General features: G+C 43.1%; 1 protein-coding gene across 2 annotated transcripts in view; it reads right to left on the reverse strand.

The window, feature by feature from the left end:
• Positions 1 to 2752, reverse strand: part of elovl5 (ELOVL fatty acid elongase 5) — a 28758-nt gene extending 26006 nt beyond the window's left edge. The window contains exons 1-2 of one of the 2 annotated variants that reach the window (XM_006638691.3): positions 2622 to 2752; positions 1806 to 1919 (exon numbers count right to left, since the gene is read on the reverse strand). The gene's annotated coding sequence lies outside the window, so the exon portion shown is untranslated. The other variant, XM_015363038.2, reaches the window with a different exon arrangement.
• Positions 2753 to 7138: the final 4386 nt, after the last annotated feature.

Here is a 7138-nt window from a genome sequence, read left to right on the forward strand (position 1 = left end):
AGCTGCTATCTCTACCTCAACAGAGAAGTTTACAAAAACCTTCCATATTAATAATAAAATGTTAAGCCAACAAATATCATTTTAGAAATCTAAATATATAGTAGAGATGATAATGTTTTGTTAAAGTATCCTTTATTTTCTAGATGGTTTTGTACCTGGATTGAGTGGTCATTATATTGTAAAACTCTTTGGTTTAAGAAAGTTATTGAACTATTCATCCACTGCCATTTACTCAAATGGTTTAGTCTTCTATAAGAAACACATGAAAGGATTCTTCTATTGTTAATTAAACGTGTATCAAAATATTCCTGCTCCTTAGAAAAAAGAGAGACCGAAATCACCACTTACTTGGGATGGATTTGAAAGTAGTATAATGAACCACACGTTGGGCACACATTTTTAGAATGAGAAGGACTGCCAGTTCCATTCAAAATAGCATTGTTTGAGAAAATTAAAAAACATCTCTTGGATTGCAGCAATGGTGTGTTAATAGGCATCAAACAATGCATCTGTTGCTGCCTTGTTACATTAGAGTAACAAAGGCTCACATGCCGCAGGCTTGGAGGCGAATGTGCATGTGCAGATCCAGGAAGGGAGCAGGCTGTCTCCTCGGAAGCTGCCGCACAGGGCAGGAGTTCCCCCGACTGTCCTGCTGCACTGCGCTGGGGGTCGGCCGCGTGCGTGTGAACCCCCGTGGGAATGAGCTGAGGGGACACTTTCTGCCCTGCAGCTTCTAATGAAGAAGTGACAGCTCAGACATTCCCAGAACAAGGCATTCTTTCACTTTGTTTTACACCTGCACCTGCCTGGGTAATACAACTGCAGCTGTATTTCCCTTATATCATTGCACACAATACTCACACTTCCCCTTATTACGCATTTACGGTTTTATTCAGGATACTATTCAAATAAAACACAACAGCTCAACACTCACAGGGAACACTGCATTACATCTCTTCTTCTATTCATAATAAAATATTTCAACACACACTTATCTGCTGTCTTCTTAAGTCACCATACACAGTATGTACAATAGCAGGAGCAACTAAAGCATTTCGCAAGGCCAGTGCTATTCTGAATGGACATTTGCAAATTTATTCAAGCGCTTTTCCTATAACGCACAGTGCACGACCTTCCTTATAGATGTACATCTACTGTATGGAAACTAGCGTCGGGGGACGGCTACAAGCTTTACCTGCTGTGAGACAAGAGGGTTTTGCGGGCGTTCACTACGAAAAGCGATGCTACAAAGCATATCTAACTTCGGTGACATTTCGACAGTCTCGATTGTTCTGCCTAACCCCTTCATGGGTACCAAGGCTTCGCACGGCAATTCTAATGTTACAAGAAAACGTCGTTTCAAAGCACATAAAAATGCTATACTGCAGGGCAGAATGTGTCCACAGAGAAAGAGAGCAACGAATACTGCTCAACACATGACCAGTCGAGATGTAAAGGTGCCAGTGTCATACAGTACAGTCTCGGCTACGGGCTACACCGCCCAGCCCATGCGTGATTTGCGTACGCGAGAAAGAACTTCCCAAACTACAGTGAAAAATAACACATCGAGTAAGCGATCAGAAATGTTAACTCCGTTTGTGCATGCAGAAGTCCCCAGCGGAATGCTAATTAAGACAACATGAATAGCTAACAAAGACGCTCCAGTTTTTTTTTTTGCCTTTATGTAACTGGCACTAGACTCCCCTTGAATAAGAATAAAAGATCAAATCTTAGCTTTAACCCCCACAGACGACAGGTAAAAAAACAAACAACCAAGTACGAAAATATAATTTAGAAACAATTACCCAGGAGCAAGTCTTCGCGTGTTGAAGTGAGTACCTTTCAGCCTTGCAGGGTGCGGAGAGATCGGATGCCCAGCCCTTTAAGCAGAGAAGAAATGAGCCGGTCGACTAACTTGCCTGTGGAAAGAGAGAGCGCACATGAAGTCTCTGCCCAGGGCGGTCCGGCAGAGGGAGCGAGCATGTGACGCGCGTCTGTCACTCGCATAGGCTCTCACTCAGACTAGCACATCTGGCACATCTGGCGAGGAGAACGCGACAACACTTTCTCACTTCTTGAGCTTTTTTTCTTATGTGAACATGCTCAGGCAACGATGCCCCTACGGCAAATAGTGCCTCTTTCCCTTTAGAGTCATTCGTCTTCGATCTGGATCACCGTAGCTGCGAATACTGCTCCGAGGATATTTGGGATGCGTGCCAATGTAATGAGCATCTTAGGAGAAACACGCAGCGTCGGATTGATTCTTTACCTCCGACATGGTAAAACTACAGCATGCATTTCTGCGTTTACGGATTGCTGAGACTTGGTGGTCTGAACGAAACACGCCGCACAAATGTGGAGACTAAGCAGGCGAGCGCAAAAAAAAAAAAAGAAACGGGTTAACTATCGACTAACGACGTTTATTCAAAACAGGAACACGAACAAAATGATAACAGGTCAGATGTTTATGACAACCTGCAGTGGTAGAAGCCACAGCGTTTGCAAAGTTGTGATCTGTGAATACGGCCTTTTATTGGCGTCTGTTGCAGGACTTCACGTGTAGCATTTATTTTATCGAAGTCCCGGGCCCCCGAATGTCACACTGCTCCTTTGCCTCTTACCTCTTGAACTGTGCCGGTAGGTAAAAGTGAACTTTAGCTCATCTCAGGGAGCCCACGCTAGCCCAGCCCCCGACCTCCCCATCAGATGATGTTCAAGCCGAGGAGCTCGGCTGCCGCTCATAGGCTCGGGCCTGAACTGTTCCGCTATGTCACCCCATTCATCTGGCGTCGGCGCAGACCAATCACACGGCGCACACATGCGGCAGGCGGAGGCGGGGACGGCGCAGGCAGCCCACGTAATCCCTTTCGGGGTGACCTGCGGACAGGAGGGGGGACGAGGAAGTCTGAGAGAGGAAGGCCGTTGCCTTGCGCGCTGCAAACCGAGCTTCTATGTGCCGTTGAAGTGAACGCAACTCAGGGTGCAGATCTGAAAGTGAGGGGAAAAAAATCCCCTCCAGCCGCCAGTCCAGTCCAGTCCACTGGTCACCTGTCCGGCGTGCACGGAGCAGCTGCGCTCTGTCGGGCCCGGCCCTGTCGGCCACAGAAGATACCCCGGGCTCCTCTTGCACAGGCAGTGACAACAAACGGGACAGGTTTCCAAACGGTTTGACTCCTGCCCCTCACCTGTTAGCGGACAGCTCGATCGTGAGAAGATTTGTGAAAACTGTATCAGCGCTCCCGAGATCCCTAACTGCGTTACTTTAGGTGGTCCCATTAAAGTGGATTTTCTAAGTTTTTTAAATTCAAAATTACAGGCTTTAGGAAGGGGAAAGCACAATTCAAATCAAGTTCAAGTTCCAAGTTTCAAGTTTATTGTCATTACACTCATATACATGGTATATGGTATAACGAAATGCTATTTAGCTAGCTCTCGGACATAAGTAGTACAAAGAGAAAAAACAACAACAACAATACAATTGTGTTGTGAAACACAATTTTCATTTTCAATTGAAAATGAAAATGATGTGATATCGAAAGGATATAGTTGACAATCCATTCGCAGTTTACAGTGACAACTTTCAGTTTTTATATTTTTTGCTAGGAAGAGTTGGCATCCCGTGAGGGTGTTTGTGTCGAGAGTGGAAAATGGGCAGACGAACAAGACAATAATTACTTAAGGAGGACAAATAGAGGCCCAAATGAAAACTGTGAGGCAATACAAAGAAACAGCCTTTGTTCCTGTCTCAATTTTTTGCATCTCTACACAAATATTAGGGGCTCTCTGCTATTAGGGAACTCTTGTACTCTTGAGCAAAGCACTTCGACTTTGCTCAGATTGCTTCAGGAAAATGTACGTGTATTAGTACAAATATAAGTTACTTTGTATAAAAGTAATAACCCAAAAATAATAATCTGCTCAAAGGCACCAGTCAGATTTCAGACTTGTGTGGAAATTACTAGGGAATATTTGTGTAATTATATGGGCTTTTTGCAATTGGGGGAGTACATTTCCAGGGTTCTGGTGTCAGTTTGTGGATTCCTGCAGAACTGGTGTGAAAGTAATATGTATGGGTAGATGTCTGGTTATTGTAGTATTTTTTTATGTAATGTTTACTTGTCCTTCGGATGAGATGTAAAACAGGTCCTGACTCGCTGTGGTGCTTAAAAATCACAGGGCGTTTCTCGAAAAGAGTAGGGGTTTTACCCTGGTGTCCTGGCCAGATTTCCCCCTGGCTTTTACCAGTAATGGCCTCCTAATAATCCCCATCTCTGAACTGGCTTCATCTCTCTGCTCTCTTCCCCACTGAGAGCTGGTAGGTGGGGAGTGGACTGGCGCATCATCCAGGGGGGGTGCACACTGGTGGGGGTGGAGGGGATCCCCATTACCTGGAAAGCGCTTTGAGCGGCGTGTCCAGAAAAGAGCTATAGAAGTGTAAGGACTTATTATTTGTACTGTTTGTATGTTTTGTAAGTTTCAGTGTGTGTAAAACATAGCTGCTTTGATGCAAGACAAAGTTTGGAGAAGTGAGACAATAAAGTATTATCGCATCCTACATTATATATGTTCAAAAAGTAGGTGAGTGTGTTGATAGACTTAAAGAGCTATTTTGTACAGTAATGGTTTTAAACAAAGAATTGTGAAGAAGATGACCTCTGAAGATGTCCGTGCTTCCTGTGTTGGAAAACATGCAATAAAAAGCACACTTTGTCTGATAACAGTTGACTGACAAAACATGAGCACAAGAGAAGACTCGGGTAGGAAGAGAGTCCAGTTTATTAAAGATGATGGAAGCCATTTTGGGACAATGGGGCATTTCCACTTCTGTTCTGTCACCCCAGTTCTGCATTGGTCACAGAACCTGGAACCCAGCTGTTAATATTAGAAAATATATTTCTGTCAACACTTCAGAGAAATTACACTCAATCGTGTTACTTTTAACAAAAGCACAAGAAATGTTTAGAGCTCATGATGTGCTCAAATTGATACAGTCTTCTTGTGTTGCTTATTGTTTTATAAATTGTTCTGGTGTTGTAAGATAGCTAATAACTTACCTGATAGCCCGATAGAACCTGATAGCTGTTCTATCAGGCCATGTGCATGGCATGGCAGTGTTTCTGTAAAATTCAGGGGTTGGTCATTTGGTCAATTAGTTGCACTAATTCAAAATCCACATTGTGTTACTCAAGATTAAAACCAGAAGTCAGTAGGTTCATACAGCAACACAGGTCATGGTCTGTCAGATTACCATCAGTCTGCTCAGGGACAGTTTCAGAGAGACTGGTGGTCTGGCTGAAGAGCCGAAAACCAGTACATCCATCCAGTCTACTGCAACTTTCCATTCATGTCTACCACTTTATCTTACACAGGGTTGCTATAGAGCCAGGGCCTATCCCAGCAAGCCACAGGCACAAGGCAGGATAAACCCTGGATGGGACGCCAGTCCATCACAGGACACACACAGACACACACAATCACTGTAGGGTCTATTTTCCCAGAAGACAATCAACGCACCAGTATGTCTTTGGACTGTGGGAGGAACCTGGAGCACCCAGAGGAAAGCCACGTGAACATGGGGAGACCATTGAAACTCCACCCAGACAGCACCCCAGGAATTGAACCCAGGGCCCCTGAGCTGTGAGGCAGCAGTGCTCACCACTGCATCACCACACAGACCGGTCATTAAGGAAATCTGCCCACTTCGCAGGCGCTGTCCTGTGAATTTCTTCTTGACGGGTGATAGATAATGTGAGACCATATTGTGAGAACAACACCGGGCTGCTCCTCAAGGTGAGGCGCCAGTATGATCCCAGACCTCACCTGGATTTCGCACCTGTACACAGAAATAAGGACATAAGGGATTCTCAAACTGGTAAAGCAACTTGCTAATCAAGCTTTTTCATTGCAAACAGGGAATATCAACCTACAGGTGCTTACAGTACATCACTGCACTGTATCTGTGCTTTCATAATTCAGACTATTATAATGTATCACTTCCCTTTTGTATCTGATCGCTTCTTGTATAACACTTTTAAAAACAGTTTACTCAGGAAAATATCAAAGAATGATGCATAGGGTAAAATGAGATTTTTTTAAACGATTGGTTATTTTTAATAGTTTTAAAACTTTGTGGTATTGAAATATTGAGAATATGAACCAAAGTGCATCACTCCATAATCAGAAATTTGCATATTTCTGGTCACGATATTTCTCCCAGTGCTCATTTGTTAAATTTGTAATTCCTTTCAGTATTAAAAGCCTGTTTTTGACATTTGTATTTATATACGACGTGTAGTAAACACACGATAAATGAGTATTGAAACCAATAGCATTTGTTTTGTGCTGAATGCCTCTCCACATATACTGTATACACTTCTGAAAGTAATACAAAAAACGGCAGCACGTCAGAGTTGTGTAATGATCTGCTCAGTCACCGCGGTACCATCCTTGACAGGGCCTCATGGGCATCTGAACAACTATGCTTCCTAAAACCTTTTACTTTAAATGTGGTACATCAGACAAAAAATACTTTAATTTGTCTAGAACTCGTGTTTTTTAATAACTTTTACAGGTCACAGGTGAACTACTGTATCTGTAGCCCTCGTACTTAAAACTGTTGAGGCAGTAGTTTGTTCTTCTTTCTTATCTAAGGTCACCTTATGGTTCATTTGTTGTCACACTTCTTTCCCTCAGATAAGCTGATCTGCCGTAGATACACAAATCCTTTATTTACCGCAACGTTTCTGAGCGAGATCCCCTAATTTGACAGCTGCTTTGCAGGATACGCTGAGTGTGACTTTGCACAGTGGTAGAATTACCTTTTATCCCTAAGGTTTAGAACTTGTTAGTTACAATATGATACTTTCTTTGAATAACATCAGATGACGATGACGGGCATTGAGATAAGGCAAAAGGTAAAAGGACTTATTAAAAACTGTACCGTGCTTCCGATCTCTAGATTGACTTCGTAAAGACTGTTCATAGAGAGCAAATTAATTCTAAGCTTTTCTAAATAATTAATGTAGGTTTTACTGTTGAGCTTTTGGTGACGATCAAGGTTTCAGTGGATGTTATGGATGGCGATATTGCAAAGCATAAATATGTGGTTTTTCGCATGCATTGTACGCCTTCTGTTATG

This window comes from Lepisosteus oculatus, chromosome 17 (genome assembly GCF_040954835.1).
Source record: "Lepisosteus oculatus isolate fLepOcu1 chromosome 17, fLepOcu1.hap2, whole genome shotgun sequence".
NCBI classification, from domain to species: domain Eukaryota; kingdom Metazoa; phylum Chordata; class Actinopteri; order Semionotiformes; family Lepisosteidae; genus Lepisosteus; species Lepisosteus oculatus.